Raw genomic sequence first — 20,066 nt, forward strand, 5'->3', positions numbered from 1 at the left:
ATTGTCATAAATGTGACACATATTTCAGGTACAGAATAGACTTTCCATCTAACAATAATATGGAAGATTTATTATTATAAGTTCTTATAAAGTGTTGACTTAGCAAGACAATAAATTACATAATATCACTTTTGTTCAGAGAAGCTGTGTTGTTCCAGAAGTAAAAACAATGCGACTGTATCTAAAAATCATACTACGTTTCACAAATGCCAGAACCTTCTAGTCTGATGTTGGAATACGCCACAGTGGTTTTATATTTTTACTTGTCTCAGGTGCAGTGTACCCATTGTGAACCTCAGGACTATTGGCATTTTTGATCAGGTAATTTTTGCTTCACATATAAGCTCTGGAGTAAATATTTGTATTGACATGATTGTATAATTTCACCTCAGTACTGAAGTCTACTGTGTCCTGAAGTATAAATACTTCAGTTAAAGAGTACAATAAAAAAATCCACCAAAATTTAAGCTAACATTACCCCTGGTTGCACTGGATTCTTTGCGCCAAAGTTAAGAAAGAAAGAAGCAGAGTCACTGTAGAGAGTGACAATCTACTGTCACCATTTGGAGAAACTAGGTGCTGCTTTTAAAAAGTAAGAGAAAAGAATCAATGAGGGCAAGTGTCAGCTGGTACCTTAGAGTACAACTTGATATTTTGGCCACCTTTTAAGGTAAAAATATATGTGAAATATTGTATCATGTCTAGATCCTCTGGCCAAATCAAGAATGAGGTAATAAACCATTGCGTACATTAGTCAACCTACTCTAGCACATGTGCTCAGAGGAAGAGTGAGGAATTCCTGCAGGGGGTATAGAAGAATTAGAAATTCTTCTCTACTATGGCCTCAAGAACAACCACTGGCTTTAATAAAATCAATCCCATTTATTTCCTCTCACATTAATTCAGAATCAATATGAAACAAAACTTTGAATGGATTGTTCACATATCCAATAAAACAACTAGATTTCACTAGAAGGCTGTTGCCTCTCTTTCAATGATAGTGGAGTTAACTGATATGCATTGATTCGTATTCCCTTACTTACAGCATTTTTCCCCAAAGCATTTTGTAGTAATGTTCCTTCATAGATTCTACCCAAGATTGATAATACAAAGCAGAACATAGACATGTGTAAATATTCCTAGGGTTGGTTTGTTGCACAAAATAGGGTGGATTTTATGTATGTTCAACTTGGAGCTCATTTTTTTTCAAAATAAATACTTTATAGTCACAGCTGGAAGTTTCTTTTTAGAAAATAAAACTAATATGACATAAGATAATGAAGAAATAATTCAGCTTAAAATAATAGTTAAAACTAAGTTCAGCCAGGATATAAGAAAAAGAGAGCTGCTATCCTGAATTAGGTATCTCTACAAAGATTTTATTCTGTACTTTGTGTCTGGATTATACTGACTAGGCATACTTTATGCTGAGCTCCTGCAATAGAGACTAGATTGAATTACAGACAAAAAAAATCTCATTAAGAAATGATTGACCCTGGTCAGGCCGGGTTTTCTGCTTCCCTAATGCTGGTCCCACGCGATTGGAATGGAAGGGAAGTTGTGTTCCACTCACTGGTGGTCCTAAGATTTCGTGGAGAGCATCATCCTGAGTGAGGTAACCCAATCACAGAAGAACTCACATGATATGTACTCACTGATAAGTGGATATTAGCGCAGAAACTTAGAATACCCAAGATATAAGATACAATTTGCTAAATGCATGAAACTCAAGAAGAACGAAGACCAAAGTGTGGACACTTTGCCCCTTCTTAGAATTGGGAACAAAACACCCATGGAAGGAGTTACAGAGACAAAGTTTGGAGCTGAGACAAAAGGATGGACCATCTAGAGACTGCCATACCCGGGGATCCATCCCATAATCAGCCTCCAAACGCTGACACCATTGCATACACTAGCAAGATTTTGCTGAAAGGACCCAGATATAGCTGTCTCTTGTGAGACTATGCCAGGGCCTAGCAAACACATAAGTGGATGCTCACAGTCAGCTATTGGATGGATCATAGGGCCCCCAATGGAGGAGCTAGAGAAAGTACCCAAGGAGTTAAAGGGATTTGCAACCCTATAGGTGGAACAACAATATGAACTAACCAGTACCCCCCGGAGCTCGTGTCTCTAGCTGAATATGTATTAGACGATGGCCTAGTTAGCCATCAGTAGAAAGAGAGGCCCATTGGTTGTGCAAACTTTATATGCCTCAGTAGAGGGGAACACCAGGGCCAAAAAGTGGGAGTGGGTGGGTAGGGGGTGGGGAGGGGAGGGTATGGGGGACTTTTGGGATAGCACTGGAAATGTAAATGAAGAAAATACCTAATAAAAAAGAAGTGATTGACAATCATATTTGTGCTTTTTAATGAAACCTGTTTGTAATTATATGGATTTAAATATTTTGGGGTGGGGTATTTGAAACTACTTAAAATCAAAATGGATAATTCATATTTTAAAAAGAAAAATCAATATACTTTAAAAAATAATATGTACCTATTTATTATGTTAACTAGGGTGAATATTTCCCCCTTGAAACTTCTAATACTTGAACTATGTCATACTTGGAAAATGAATTTCAAAGCTTTTGGACGGTTAAATCAGATAAAACTGTTTTAGCAGTGATCTTACTATAGATATTTTTGAGTACTTCAGTGGAAGAATTTATAGATTTTAGCAATAGATACTTGAAATATTTCCTTAGCAGACAATTAACCTGGGTGGCTTTTTGAGTTCTTTGTAACATTCACAGGTGGAAAACACCACATGCTTCTAGTCCTAAATAATATGTCGGATGCAGGTTAGTGTCGATGTGTTGTCTTAGTCAGGGTTTCTATTCTTGCACAAACATCATGACCAAGAAGCAAGTTAGGGAGGAAAGGGTTTATTCAGCTTACATGTCCATACTGCTGTTCATCACCAAAGGAAGTCAGGACTGGAATTCAAGCAGGTCAGGAAGGAGGAGCTGATGCAGAGGCCATAAAGGGATGTTCTTTACTGGTTTGCTTCCCCTGGCTTGCTCAGCCTGCTCTCTTATAGAACCCAAGACTACCAGCCCACAGATGGCCCCTCCCACAAGGGGCCCTTCCCCCTTGATCACTAATTGAGAAAATGCCCCACAGTTGGATCTCATGAAGGCACTTTTCCAACTGAAGCTCCTTTCTCTGTGATAACTCCACCTTGTGTCATATTGACATGCAAAACCAGCCAGTACAGTGATTTTTCCTAAATTAGTTGTAGTAATTCTTTATACTATGTATCTTGTATCTTACCATCTTTACAAGAGGTTTCTCAGGGGGAAAATGCTTGTAGAAAAAAATACAGATAAGTTAAATAGGATTGAACATGCACACATTCAAGGAAGTAACTGAGCATAGCAGAATTCAACCCATTATCTCAAGTTGGCAGGGATATTTCATTTCATACATCATTTAGAGGCTAATTCACCACGGTGATTCTATAAATGTAGTTGCTCTTAAAATGTTAATTGACTGAGGGACAAAAAAGATTTGTTTTCAATAATGTCTGTGCCAAGGTGCACAGAGCTCATGAACCTTTTAGGCCTCCCAGGAACAAAATCACATATGACTGAGTTAATATCCCCAAATCACTAACTATTTTATAGTTTTTTTTAAAGTAGTAAAAAGACATGCTATTTTAAACAATAGACTTCCATTTCACTTGAGGGTTCTGTAATATATGTAGTAGAAAATAAATGACATGTAAAACATGAAACAGTTAATTGCCTTGTTTCTCAGGCCAAATTTTAACTTTTTGAAAAAAAAAATATATTCAGCACCTATTCAACACACACAAAGCACATATTCAACACACTCAAACATATGTTCCACATATATTCAATTTTTGAAATTATAATAAAAGTTCATCTTTCCCTTTATTTTTTCATTCTACACCCTGCTCTATATACCAGCTTTTGCATGTGTGTTGGTGTGTGTGTTTATGTGAATGCATATCACATGTGTGAGTGCTCCTGCAGTGCTTTGGTGTTGGATCCCCTGGAATTAGAGTTCCAGACAGCTATGAACCACCTAAATGTGGTTGCTTGGAACTGAAATCCATTCTTTGAAAGAAAGATAAACACTGAGGCTAATTTTAAGATAAGATAAAAATTGGTCTGTATTTTTAGAATAAAAATCAAAGTCAAATCCTGTTTAGAAACCAAATTTTCAATGGTACAAGAAATATTTGAAGGAAGACAAGCAGTACATTAGCTTCTTGTCCCATTGTTAGGCAAACATCTAAGTGAGCTTCATCTTCAGCATTGAAATAAAAAGTAGAAAAAATCAGTTAACCAGCACATTAGGACTAGTGTCGTATAATAGAAGTAAACATACAATTCCTCGTTTTAAAATGTTGATATTGTGAAATGAAAAGCTTAATGTAAGTATTCAAATCTCAACAAATAAAGAAAAAGAAATGTGGAGTTAACTGGATATAGTAAACTATAATGCATATGTCATAAAGATCAATGAATGGTAGATAGATAGATAGATAGATAGATAGATAGATAGATAGATAGATAGATAGACAGATCGGTTTGTGGATGAATGTTTCAAACAACTTACTAACATATTTACAATTGTAGGTTACAGAAACACCACTAAGTCTTATGTTATACCTACATGTATTAAATAATTAAAGAAATCAGCATTAATAAAAATTTACATTTGGATCAAATGACAGCAGTTAAGAAGTTATGGGTTGCCATGTTTGGTATCTATGCCTTTAAACACAGGTATCCAGAGTCAGAGGTAGCTAGATGTCTGAATTCAAAGGCAGTGTGGTCTCTAAGAATTTCAGGACAGACAGATGTACACAGATAAACCCTGTTTAAAAAAAATGAGAGAGAGAGAGAGAGGGAGAGGGAGAGGGAGAGGGAGAGGGAGAGGGAGAGGGAGAGGGAGAGGGAGAGGGAGAGGGAGAGGGAGAGGGGAGGGAGAGGGAGAGAGAATAAAAAAAGGAGGCTGCTTGTGGACGTTGTACATCGTGGTGCGCACTAGGCTCCGCACCACGATGTACAACGTCCACAAGCAGGAGAGGGGGAGGGGGAGAGGGAGAGGGAGAGGAGAGGGAGAGGGAGAGGAGAGGGAGAGGGAGAGAGAATAAAAAAAGGAGGAGGAGGAGGAGGGGGAGGAGGAAGAGGGATGGGATGCTTTGAGGGTTAGCTGCCCTCAAAGCAAAGTCAGCTAATTCTTCTTCTGTAAAGAAACATTATTTGTGGCGTTAAAATGTTACAATTGTGTTGAGAATCCACAAACATAAGTCTCAGACATTTTTCTGGGTTTTCTTACTTATTTATTCTCTTAGTAGATCATGGACACAGTGTTACAGTCTGTTTTATGTGTTGCTATCCCAGTAGCCCTGTTACAGGCTATATGCTGTATAGCTTTATGTAAATGTGACACATCTTAGAGTTGTCTGAAAGGGAAAAAATACCTCTATTGAGAAAAATTGATTTTCTTAATTAATGGCTGATGGGGAGGGATCCAGCCCATTATGGGTGGTGCCATCCCTGGCCCTGTGGTCCTGATATTTATAAAGAACCAGGAGAACAAGCTTGAAAATGATTCAAAACAGTGAGCAATGCTCCTCCATGGGATCTTCATAAATCAGCTTCGGGTTCCAAATTCCTACCCTTTTGTTTTCCTGACCTGACTTCCTAAAATCATGTACAATGACTTGTAAGCTTAAGCCAAATAAGCCCTTTATTACTCAAGTTGTTTTGGTCATGGTGTTTCATCCCAGCAAAAATAACCCCAACTATGATAGGTGGTATACCATCATTACTATAGTAATATTTACAAAATCTTCTTGTGTCCAGAATTTACTATAAACATATCACTTTCAGTAAAGAAAAATAAGTGAGCCTTTTTAGAACTTAATTCCATTTTTCTTTTATAGCCCGAACATTTCCAAGCCAAGGATTTAAAGAACTCAGATGATGTAATCTGTGAAATCCAAAAATAATTTTTTATGAATTTTCTCACTGACATAATTCACACTATCAGTATTGAGCCTCCTTCCATGATCTCTTAAGGATGCCAACATCTGGCTTTTTTCCTCTTTAAATTAGTTTGACACAATTTTAACTTATATGTAGCTTAAATAATAAAGAGAGACTCTGTACATTTCTTATATAATGCTAATATTTCACAACCATAAAATAAATGCATATTAATAAACCTTATTCAAAATTTCCTAATTTTACATATACTCACTCATCTGTGGACATAGGAATAATTTATGTCATCCACAGGCTTTTGAGCCTTATTTCATTTACAAGATACCTCAGTCATAATTGTGTATTTATTTTCATACAATTGCATACTCATGTCATACATATGAAATTCTTTATGAACATAACTAACTCCTTCTGTGTCACTTCTTGTTTCTCCCATTTTTCTCTATTGTGAATGCTATTTCATATATGTAACATTTTGTCAATGTTAGTCTTTTATTTTGGTAAAATCTAAGTATTTTATGTACCAATGTTTTATTTTTAATTGACAATTATAAATTATAAACATTTGTTTTATACAAAATTATGTTTTGAACAATATAGTCACTGTAGACTGACTAAGTCTATCTAATTGGCATTGTCTTTCATTTCTATGATTTTGTGCTATAGAGTTGATTTTTGAGATTTATTGTAAAATATGTTAACAGAAATTAAGAACAATGTGTTGTGTTCTTTGTTGGTATTGACTAGTATACCTTAAAATATTGCATTACACTTTTAAGTGATTGCTTTATAAGACAATATTTGTTTTTTTTTGTTTCAGAGCTATTATAAATAAATTCACTGTTAAGTTTTTAAGATGTTATAATAAATGCTCATGAGTGTAGCTTTAGTATGTATAATGAAATTTTCAGTTTAGATTATTTTAATTTACGAAATTTAAAAACACTTTTAGATTATCTCCACTGCAGTGTCACCAACAATGTATGCCTGATCCATCTTTCAATTTTTTTCATTCATCTGGTGGTCATTGCTATTTTATTTTGGCCATTCTAGCTATGTGTGTGGTGATACTGTATTTATTTTAAATTTATATGTTCAGAGTGGAAAAGGTTCACTGGAAAAGGATTCTGGACATTTCTTTGTTCATGTACTTACTTGTCTTTACTGTGATATCTGTTTTTATACAGTTTTTCCAATTGTTCGAATTATTGCTTTGTTCATATGGTTAAGAGTTCTTGGTTATTCTAGATGCAATCGTGGTATTAAATACGGAGTTAGCTGTTTTCTCCATCTGTTGAATTTTACCTTTATACAGAGTTTCATAGATAGCACTTAATTTCATAAAATAAATGATAACTTTACACAATGCCAAAAACTAAGCCCTAGGAAAAGAATAGATGATTTCTATACCACACTTTCACCATACAGACTAACAAAGCCATATAGAAATATTGAGCCGAGATGGCAGGATCCAGCCAAATGACCTATTGGATTATCTACAGGACTTTCCACCCACACTCAAGAGAAGATACATTCTTAGTAGCCATGGGACTTTCAATAGAACAGACCACATACTGGGATGTAAAATGTGGGGAATTTGAAATAACTCCTAGTATTTCATCTAAACACAGTGGAATAAAGATAGCTACTAACAACCTGAGGATCCTTAGAAAATATACACAACAATAGGTATTATGAAATACAGTATTGAATGCACAATAACGAATTGTATTATTGAGTTGAGGATACAGAAAAACAGTCAAAAGAGGATAGTAGGTATAAGTGCACAAATCAAACATAAGGCAATTTTCTGTTGTATTTATTTATGTAATTTGAGAATAACTTCTTTTCTCTGCTTATACTCTCCCTCCCCACTTTTATTATTACACTAGACAAGTTTGTTTTATTATTGCACTAGCAAATTTGTTTCTACTTGCTACTCATATCTACAGTTATAGATAGAATCTAGAGACCAAAAATAAAACATCCAAATGTACTTGCTAAGACTGGCTAAATTCACTTAAACTGATTATTTCCAGTTGCATATATTTCCAAAATATGATGTTTTATTTATTTCTGAGCCCTGAAAAAATAACTTCCACTGTATAATGCACCACGTTTTCTTTATCCATACTCTGCTGTTGGACTCCTATATTGTGTCCATAACTTAGCTATTGGGTAAAGAACTGTAATACACACTGATGCACAAATATGGAAATAAACCCAAGCAAATGGTTTAAGTTTTATGATTTATATGTTTTCATCTCACAGAAACCTAAGGTCTTTCCTATATCTTGAGTTTCTAGTCTATCTATATAACTTTGTTCAACTGTTCTTCTAGTATGTGCAATTATATTATATCAGAAATGATTTTAGGCTAACCACATTCTTGAAGTATTGTTGTCATTTAAATCCTTTCAAGTATTTCCCCAGAGCCATATTCAATGGTGATATGTAACCGATTCCAGTGTTATCTTGTTAATAAAATTTAATCTTATAATTTATTAATTTAACACTTTTCATTGTAATTTTCCACCTCTCACATTACTTTCTCTACACTTTCTTGCCAAGAAAGTTAAAGAACCCCTTAGAATAAAGAAGTAGGTCACTCCCATGGTCCTGAATTAGGAAACTCTTGTATTTGTGTCGAATTGCAGCTAGTTTTCTCCAAACAGTTAACCACAATGAAATGAACCACTGTTCATTTCTTTATTTAGGAAATGTGAAATCAGGCACCACCTGGGAGCTTTTCATGTCCCCTGATTTTCATAATGTGTTCCAACTTACCTGGCACCCCAGTTCATCCTAATTTCTCTACAGTTCCACTATCTTGGCCACATGAAATTTAGGTGTAATCATAGCACTTTACTACTTCGTCATTTTGGTAAGTATTTTCCATTTCATATAATAAATTAAATTCCATAAAATGACAGTTATCTGTATCTCAGGAGAAATCGACAACTTATACTTAATGACTCATACTGAAACTGAAAGCTGACTGTCCCTCTTGAGATATTGTACTTAATCAGTTCCTAAAACTGTTTGTTGAGAAATGTTTGTTGATATCAATTGTAAAACACATCTTAACTTTCTCCAGTTTTCTTCATCTTCATGAAATGTAGATTTTCTTTGTGCACTGTAGCCATCAACATTTAATATGCAACTCTTGCTTTCTGTCAGATATAGTATTTAAAACAAGTCCATCTACTTTACATTCTGATAGAATTTCTTCCTGTGTTTTTTTTATATGAAAAATTAAACAGACCATTTTGTCTACTGGAGATGTTCGATATGACCTGTCTTTTGTCTTCTCTATCTTCTTTTCCTAACACAACTGTAAATCTTTGTATAGTCTGTTCTCCCTTATATTCCGCCTTTTCCCTTTCTCTTAATTGTTTTTATTTCTGGATATTCCAAGTGATTTTCATAAATATTACTTATTCATGATGATCTCAACTGTTACTCGCTACACAATTCTTACTTAACCTCTTCCTTACTTATATTAACACATTTGTTCTAGTTGCCTCCTGTAACAGCACCTAAGTTAACTTCTAACAATATTTTCTTACCTGAAATGACCTATGATCACTTGTGAATTATTCATAAAATAATTTTAGCCCACTGGTAGAATAAGATAACATTATTTTGTTCATTACTAATTTTATAGAATATATATATTATTATGTACTTTTTGAATATGTTCATATGTAAAAACCTATAAAGCTATAAGTCTATTTGTCTTAGTACATCTACCAAATGTGTTTTCAAAAATATGATTGCATGCTATTTCTGATCAAATTCATATGAAAAAATTATAAATTAATCCCACTATATCTACCAAATATATTATCAAAATATAAATGGATGTTAATTTGACAATCTTCTTTCTACAGATTTTATATTATATTCCTTGAACATAGAATTTTTCATCATTCTGTAAATATATTATGACTTTATCAAAATTCAAAATCCTTACATTTGTACCTGGATTTGTCTGGGAATTTTCTATTTATTTTTATGGATAGAAGAAATATCTCCATATATTGTTTTTAAGATTTTTGTATAAGTGTAAAGTCAAATATACTTACTGTCCTAAATATACATTTCATTTTACCCAGAACACTAAAAGTAGCATGCAGCATGTAAGTTTATCAGGTAGTAGTAACTGATATATCTAATTAGCTCTCCTCAAATGCCTATGTTTTATTTACTTATCTTCTGATAAGTAAACCAGGCATTAGTAGAAGGTCCATGCCACAAGTTTATGACCAGCACAATTCAGGTTTGCTTGCTGGCTTGCTTGCTTGTTTCAAAGGAGTACACAAAGTTGGGTGGGGAGCTGGAGGATAGATCTAGGAGAAGTAGAGGAAAGTGGGGGAAAAAAACAGCATTGCATGAAAATCACAAAGAACTAATTATTTAGGCACAGTATTCAGTTGAGAAACAGAGCCACCTACCAGTCTCAAAAATATTAACCCAGAATTGTTGCTGTCTGAAGCAAATGCAGGGACAAATAGTGGAGGAAAGCCTAAAGGAAAGGCTATCCAGAGACTGTCCCACCGAGGCATCCATCCCACATGCAGACACTAAGCCCGGGCACTATTATTGATGCCAAGAAGTGCTTGCTGAGAGGAGTCTGGTATGACTGTTCTCTGAATGGCTCTGTCAGACCCTGACAAATACAGATTCAGATGTTCAAAGCCAACCATCAGACTGAGCGTGGGGACCCCAGTGGAAGAGTTAGGGGAAGTACTGAAATACCTGAAGGGGTTGTAACCCCATAGGAAGAAGATCAACCAAGTATACTCTCAAGAGCTCCCAGGGACTAAACCACCAACCAAAGAGTACACACGGAAGGATCCATGGCTCCAGCTGTGTATGTAGCAGAGGACGGCCTTATCTGGCATCAATGGGAGGGGAGACCCTTGGTCCTGTGCCAGCTTAATGCCCCAGTATAGGGGAATGTAGGGGGGGGGGTGAGACAGGAGTGGGTGTGTAGGTGGGTGAGCTCCCTCATAGAAGTAGGAGAGAGGGCAGTTGGGATAGGGAGTTTGTGGAGAAGAAACCAGGAAGGGGAATAACATTTGAAGTCTAATTAGATAAAACAATCAATAAAGATATATATAAAAAAGAAAAAAAAAAGGAAAAAAAGAATCACCCTAGGAATCATTAAATATACAAAATGTTGAATGACTTATTAGAATTACCAACAAGCATCTTAACCTTTAAGATATTTCTTAATTTCTTCAGAGACCTCAGTTCTAGCATATAAGGCCTTTGTTAGAGAAATAATGCTTTGTTTCTCTTTATCAGGGCTAAAGAACCTAGTGTCAAACTCCTTCTTCCTTAGCTTAATGTTAACAGTGCACGTAGTTTCATGGGGGGGGGGGGGTTCCACATTGAATATTGCATATTTCTCATGACTAGGTGGTGCCTCTGTGTAAGGAAGTGAAGCCATTTACCATCTATAATGCTTAAACCTTTCAAATAGAAGGGAGGGTTTATGAGGGAAAAAGGAAAATTTTGTTACCGATCAAATTGTTTTATAAAATGAAGAAATTGGTAAAACTAACCATACAGTGAGTAAAAATAAAATCATAATGGGTATATTTCATAAATATCTACTGCATTCTTCATTTGGTTATCAGAGACCAACTCAAACATCTTGAACAGTAGCCTTTTTGGGATAACTATCTGTACTGCATAGAAAAAAAATCATGCTGAATCATCATTTACTCATATGATAACATGCTGGATATATCAATATCAGGAATTATAAACTTGTCAGGAGAGTATTGACACTAGCTTGCTTTAACTGGGATTTGTCTAGCCCCATAAGCCATAGCAAGAATTGAATGGCTAGACTGTATAAATATAATTAATGTGAAAGAAATTCAGTGATGAATTTTTAAAAATTATTTTTATTTTTCTGTTTATATCTTAGCTACAGCAGAAAGAATTCATTAAATTGGGAGGCTATGTGTTACCTGAAACTCTTATTTAAGCAGTCTTTAAAATCATCATTTATATCTTACTTGTATGAATCTCTAATTGCAAGTGTCCATGCAGACTATGGAAGTTCCTGTTAGCCATGGAAGTCACTTGAGAGTACAGAACTGGAGCCGGGCGTGGTGGCGCACGCCTTTAATCCCAGCACTTGGGAGGCAGAGGCAGGCAGATTTCTGAGTTCGAGGCCAGCCTGGTCTACAAAGTGAGTTCCAGGACAGCCAGGGCTACACAGAGAAACCCTGTCTCAAAAAAACAAACAAACAAAATATATATTACTAGGAGAGTACAGAACTGGAACAAGAGTTGCAAACAGGTTGAATCCCCAAGTCAGTTCTGGGAACTTATGCCAGGTCCTCTGTGAAAGCCCTGTTACTTCTGATGCAAGCCAATCTCACCAAACCAAGTACACATACAAGCCTAGATAACACAAAGCTGTATTTTCCTGAACAGCTTAACTTTTGGAAGCTCCTTCTAGCCATTATGAAGCAAGAAGTTAGTCTGACATGGATCAGATTATTATTTCCACGGATAATTCTTTATCCTGGGAGTTTTCGTTTGAATCAAACTATGGCTGATTGATCCAAGAAGTACCTTGGCTGGATAAGAGGTCTTCTCTGCATTCTTTCTTAAGGATCAGTAATGACTTGTTCTTTCATGTTCCTTAGCACCGTGTAGGTAACGAACAGGGTGGAAAGTGGGTCCCTTACCACTCTTTTCCATCCTTCATGTTTTATTTCTCTTGACCTGTGCCTGAGGTGATGCCTGCCAAGTAGAAGATAGACTTCAGTACATCTGAAGTTAGAAGGCAAGAAGTGGGAGTGGGTGGGTGGGGGAGTGAGTGGGGGAGCATGTGGAGGACTTTTGGGATAACATTGGAAATGTAAATGAAATAAATACCCAACTAAAAAAAAAGAAGAGTGGGTTGAAATGTATTAAACCAACAATGAGCAGCATTCAGGAATTATGTAGCAATAGGAAGAAGCTGAGCCACAAGCATGAAGAAGACAATGGTGTAGCCGGTAGCAACCTGGTGCCAAAGCAGGACAGATAGTCACAGCATTCTGGCTGCTGGGTAGACCTAGCTTGAACTCCCAGCCTCTAGCTTGAGGTCTGCAATCTGCTGCTGGCATACATTCAGTACAGTGAGACAGCAAGCAAGCAAGGAGACTGTGAGAACCTGTGCAGGAGGACTGCTTCCTACTCATGATGTACCTAGCAGTTGCTACCAGTCCCTGATCTGTCCTGAGTTTTCTGACAAGACTTCTGCAGTTTCACTGCTTGAAGACCAAAAAGGTGCATAATTGTTTTCCAACAAACTCAGCTACAATATGTGGACATTTATTTTTCATACTGTAACATGTCTTTAAATAAATAATTTCAAAGGTTAGAAATTAGTTGAGAAAGGGCATCAGTACTAGAAAAGGATTTCGAAGCTCCAAATTTGATCTTTGCAGTTGCTCATAGCTTCTTATATTTGACACTGCATGGTTACCCCATTCCTTCCTGTTTTCTTATATCCATGACCATATGCTGGGCCAACTGTCTTTTGGTCATATAATATGAGGTACCACTATCAATGAAGTATAAACTTTAACATAAGAAAATCATTCTTCATTCATGTTAAATATCACATAGATTTGGCTAGGAATTTCATAAATTCATTATTTTTAATAGCTGAGTAGTACTCCATTGTGTAAATGTACCATAATTTCTGTATCCATTCCTCTGTTGAGGGACATCTGGGTTCTTTCCAGCTTCTGGCTATTATAAATAGGGCTGCTATGAACATAGTGGAGCATGTGTCCTTTTTACCGGTTGGGACATCTTCTGGATATATGCCCAGGAGAGGTATTGCTGGATCCTCCGGTAGTACTATGTCCAATGATCACATAGAAACATTTATATGTTTACTTATTTAAAAATGAGGAAGCATCAAAATTAAGTTTAAAAATCTCTCAGGCATTTTCTTTCAGGAACATGTTCACTTAGAGCAAACCTTTGACACTCTCTGTACTTTGGCTCCCTAGCCGTATCTGTCAAAAGCAAATTTGATTTCTGGTAACACATTTGCTCTAAATGCTGCATAAAAACTAATGACCATGTCAAGCTATGCACACTGCTAGCAGCTCCACTATGCCAAGGTAATTGGTTAAATTTGGATATCTGATACTCTTGCTCAAAGGTCCACTGTGGAATGCTAGGAGTCAAGCTAATTAATTTGCTGTGGATGTTATGGATAGTTATGAACTCAGAAGCAGGCTATGATTACTTCAGATCTGTAATCCTAACAACCATGACACTGCTCCCTCATTTTCTCACGTGCTGCTCCATCATGAACCACCAACATTTTCAACCTATGGTATGAAAAGTACTCAAGGAAAAAGAAATTAAAATATTTCTTGTGGAAAAAAACACATGCTAAACGTCTGGTGGTCATAGTTTTGAGTGAGACTATTATGACTTAAGGATAAACATATTCAGCTGACACTTCTTGATGACATTTAGACTCCCTTGACCTTGGTTCCTCAGATACTACCATGATATTGCATTTGATCTCAGGCTTATCTTGTTAGGCTTCTTTTGCAGCTTCTATTTTCCTTTATTCTCCTTAAAACTTTTACTTATGTTTTTCTTCACCATCACTTATATTTAGAATTCAAAAGTAAACCTCCAAAATATGGTCCTAAAATATAGCTCACTTGGTAGAATATTGGCTTAGCATACAGAAAACACTGAGTTTTCTTTCAGCCCATGTAAAACTATGTGTGATGGTGTATGCTTATAACACTGTAAAATGGGGGATAAAAGTAGGAAATAAAGAAAAACAAGATCAACTCTGGCAATACACTGAGTTAGAGGGCAGCCTGTGATTGAGTAAGCTCCCACCTCAAAAGAAACAACATAACAAAGTCAAAAGAAAGCAATAATACAGTTCAGCATTAAGTCATGGTATATATGTTAAGGAAGAATTATCTACAAACAGCTTCAAGCATTTAAAATTCCAATGTGAGGTCTGACACATTTTTTTTCTTTCATATATATTCACTTTTAAGATGCTACTTGGCTTTCTTGCTTTGAGATAAATTTCAGTGTAATGCCTATACAGCTACTCTTCCTGTGATTGATTTTGAATTAGCTTATATTTAACACACTTAAATTATTACCTGTTTCATATTAGAGGCTAAAAGATTCACCTTCTAAGGGCTTTCTACTTGTTCTTTACTATTTACTTTATTAGAAAACATGTTTTGTGTTTCTTCACTTTTAGCTCAGTACACATGAAAATAATCTTTGTGTAAATAAAATAAATTATTGGGCAAGCAGGGATATCAAGGTTTGGAGAGGTTTATTGTTGCACCAGGTCAATGCCAGAGATGCTATTACTTTTAGGAGAAAAAAAGGTCTATCAGATGTTATTTATCGGTTTTCTCAAGTGTCTTGAATATTTGACATCTGAGAGTTCTTGATTTTCTAGGGTACTTATACAGCTCAGCTCACATCTCTACTTCTTTTGGCATCTGACATTATTCTTATAAATAGTGAGCTGTGCTCAACACCTGAGCTGCTCTCTTTTCGCTTACAGATTTCCAATTCTCTTCATCGTCATGATTGTTAACATCATTTAGAAATTGTTAACTCGGAGAAATAAAAACAATCCACCATTTATACTTTTATTTCAAAGTCTCTGTTCAGTTTACTTGTAAATTCTCAAGCAAAGTTGTAATTTCTTCTGTGTTGATTGTGTCATATATTCTTTAACCATTATATCAAACTTTGACATCATGAAGCAGCTTCCAAATTGCATTTTCCTTGGACAATATAACAAGCATGTCCAGTGTTATTGAAAACAAAAATATCATCATATATTGTAGTTAATATTTGAGATATAAGTGTACAGTTAACATAGGCAAGCATAAAGATATTTTCCATTATAATTTTCTTGAAATTTATTTGTATATTCTCATGCAAAAGTAATATTCTATAATTGTTACCTTCATTTGTATGAAGCACCTTAACAGAGGTTTATATTTTATGATTAACTGGCCAGTTTAGACTGCTGATATATTCTACCAGAGTAACGCCAGCATTTGGAATCATTTTCTAATCTTTCCTTTAATCTCTGCTTGGTACAGGGAGCTTCCTTTGAAATGAATCCACAGGATGTAAAGGTTAAGAGGAGACAGAAATCCCAATACTATAAAGTTCACTGATCATTTATCCAACACAAGTTCTGAAAAGAAGGCAGCTCACTGAATGGTTATCAGTCCTATTGTTTGATATCTTGACATCCAATTAACTGGTGCTTCAAGACTTTATCTTTCCTTCGAACATGAGTAAAATAAAACTTACAGAAACAGCCCCTAGAGTGCTATCCTAGGAAGTTATACAGTATACCATTGTATTTATACAAATTTCAGTTTAAAATATGATTAGTTTTGTAAACACCAAATGTCTGAACTAAGGTTAGCCAGTAGTTCTATTACTCTTAAGATAAAAGTTAAGTCTGTGTATAGAACCTAATACTGACAACTCAGGCAATGTATGTTTAGTTACTAAAATCTCCAATGTTATAAACCTCGAGGTCTAATTACTTTCTGTTAGAACTGAGTATTTCCTGGAGATTCATACTGTTGAAATAATTCAAACTTTTAGAGCTATTACAGAATCAGGATTTTGGAGGGAGCAATGGATCAAAGAGCCATAATATCAAGTTTTAATGTCCAAAGCAATTACTTTTGCAGTCATATACTTGCTGGCCAAAATCATTGGGTAAAATGAAATGAGTTGAAAGGATTATGCTTGTGTATTTCACTTAATGGAGTTCACCTATAGTCTCTGTACATGAATAGCTAGTTGTTTTCTTTCTCTTATTTCACTCTCAATGGTATCTGGTTTTTTTGTTTGTTTGTTTTTTGGTTTTTTTTTTTTTGAGTAGTTTGGAACAAACATTTAAAGGAATACATAGTGTATGATATCAGGAAATAATTTACTCATTCATATGTCTTATTTTCAATTTTTAAATTGTGTGCTACAGATTTAATTTAGAGTCCTGTGCATGTTTGGTAAGACTATCACGAAGCTAGATCCATCCTTCTATATATGTATAAAATATTTGTTCGAGACCAGGATTTACTATATTCCTCGTGGTGGTCTCAAGCTCACTCTGCAGCAAGTTCAATATTAGTAGTTTGGGGTATAGATGTACAACACTAGTCCCATATAGCACTTTAAAAACTAGGATCTTTATTCTTCCAAGAAGTGACAATTATAACTGGTTGACAAGGCTCTCTGTTCAATTTCTCTACAACTCCCCCCCTTTGATGAAAATATTTTAATTTGAATTTTGTGTATTACTTTGTCTACTAAGTGCCTTGTAATTTCACCACAATGCTAAGAAAAAATTCTAGCTCCTATTCCAGTATATGTGGGAGGTTGTATATTTAATTCTAGTATAAAGTGGTGGTCAATGGCTATATTGACCTAGAAACACTAATTTATTGTTTTTCTGAGAAACTGCAAAGAAAATCAAAACAATTTGAATATGATAATAAGAAACCACTTTCACAACTGAATATTTACCTATTAAAATAATAAAAATAAAAAGTACTTGCAAAATTGACTTAAGTGTGACTCAGAATAGTAAAATAAGTGTTGCCAACAGCTTAAAATAATCTCTTAATCATAAAGGCTTAAACAAATTATAGCAGAAAATCCAGTGATTCAAAAACAAATGCTAGAGAAAACTAGGTAATTACAAATAAAACTCATAAAAAAATAAAAGATATAAGAAATAGAAACAAATTCAGAGAATGGAAACAGTGAGTCTTGATATTCCAGTGGCCTTGCTTCAGTGAAAATCCAACAAATTCCTAAACAGATTGAAAAACTGCTGTCTTTAAGTATGTGCTTCCTATACAAACTCTCTTTCTCTTATGAACAAGCCTAGGCTCAATGTGAATGAACTGTAAGGAAATGCTGAAAGGCTATACAAATGCCAATAAAAGAGATTATGAGAAGCCTTACATAAGATAATGCAGTGGAAAATTGTTTTTCCCACCAAGCCTGATGATCTGAGTTCTATGTCCTGGAACCACAAGGTAAAAGTAGGTAGAGAACCCATTCTCAGATGTCCTCTGGCTTCCAAGCCTGTGCATAGATGTGTCTAGACCTGGGCACATACATGTAAAAGAAACAAACAAATAAATAAATAAATAGCAACAAAAACTTATTAAGACAGATGAAAATAAAGCAACAGAAACAAAATGTACAGAAAAATAGTTCTGAAAGAGGGAGTTTGATAGCAATAAATAGTTCGATAATTGGGAAGAAAGTTCTCGAATCTATATTGCACTTCTTCCTATAAAAGTATAATAATGATACAAGTCAAAAATAGTAGAAGGAAATAATAATAACACAAAAATAAGTTGTCCCAGGACATATTTTTATTATTATTAGATATTTTCTTTCACCATTTATATTTCAAATGTTAGCCCTTTCCTGGTTTCCCCTCTGAATACCCCTTTATCCCATCCCCTCTCTGCCTGCTCACCAACCCACCTACTCACACTTCCCTGTCTTGGAATTCCCTTCTACTGGGGCATCAAGCCTTCTCAGGGCTAAGGGCCTCTTATCCCACTGAGGATCAACAAGGCCCACCTCTGCTACATATGTGGCTGGAGCCATATGTACTCCTGGTTGTTGGATTAGTCCCTGGGAGCTCTAGGGGTACTTGTTGGGTCATACTGTTCTTTCCCCTATGGGGCTGTAAGCTTCTTCAGCTCTTTTGGTTCTTTCTCTAGCTCCTTCATTGGGGACCTTGTGCTCAGTCCAATGGTTGGCTGAGAGCATCCACCTCTGAATACATCAGGAACTGGCAGAGCCTCTCAGGCTACAGCTGTATGGGGCTCCTGTCAGCAAGCACTTGTTGGCATCCACAATAGTGTCTCGGTTTGGAGAGTGTATATAGGATGGACCCCCAGGTGGGGCAGTCTCTGGATGGCCTTTCTTTCCATTTCTGCTCCACAGTTTTTCTCTGTAAATCTTCACATGGGTATTTTGTTTCTCCTTCTAAGAAGGACCAAAGGTATCTCTCCTTTGGTCTTCCTTCTTGAGCTTCATTTGGTCTATGAATTGTATCCTGGGTATTCTGAGCTTCTGGGCTAATATCCACTCATCAGTGAGTGCATACCATGTGTGTTCTTTTGTGATTTGGTTACCTCACTCAAGATGATAATTTCTAGTTTTGTCCATTTGCCTAAAAATTTCATGAATTTGTTGTTTTTAATGGCTGAGTAGTACTCCATAGTGTAAATTTACCACATTTTCTGTATCCATTCCTCTGTTGAGGGACATCTGGGTTCTTTCTAGCTTCTGGCTATTATAAATAAGGCTGCTATGAACATAGTGCAGGAAGTGTCCTTATTACATGTTGAAGCATCTTCTGGGTATATGCCCAGGAGTGGTATAGCTTGATCCTCTGGCAGTATTATGTCCAATTTTCTGAGGAACAGCAAGACTGATTTTCAGAGTGGTAGTACAGGTTTGCAATCCCACCAACAATGGAGGAGTATTTCTCTTTCTCCACATCCTTGTCAGCATCTACTCTCACATGAGGTTTTTATCCTAGCCATTCTGACTGGTGTGGGGTGGTGTTCTGTTCAGGAAATTTTCCCCTGTGCCAATGTGCTCTTCTTCACTTTGTTTTCTACTAGTTTCAGTGTATCTGGTTTTATGTGGAGGTCCATGATCCACTTGGACTTGAGCATTGTACCAGGAGATAAGAATGGATTCGTCTGCATGTTAACTGCCACTTGAACCAGCATCATTTTGCATGAAATATTAAAAAATATTTAAGAATATTTAAAAATTGCACCATGCCTCGCTATTCCGAGTTACTTTCAGGCCCTGGTGACCCTGCTGACTCCATGGCTAGCCCCATGTAGCAACTGATTGCAATTTTCTTCTTTTTTTTTTTTTTTTTAATTTTTAATATTTTTATTACATATTTTCCTCAATTACATTTCCAATGCAATCCCAAAAGTCCCCCATAGCGCCCCCCACTTCCCTACCC

This window comes from Mus caroli, chromosome 5, assembly GCF_900094665.2.
Source record: "Mus caroli chromosome 5, CAROLI_EIJ_v1.1, whole genome shotgun sequence".
NCBI lineage: Eukaryota > Metazoa > Chordata > Mammalia > Rodentia > Muridae > Mus > Mus caroli.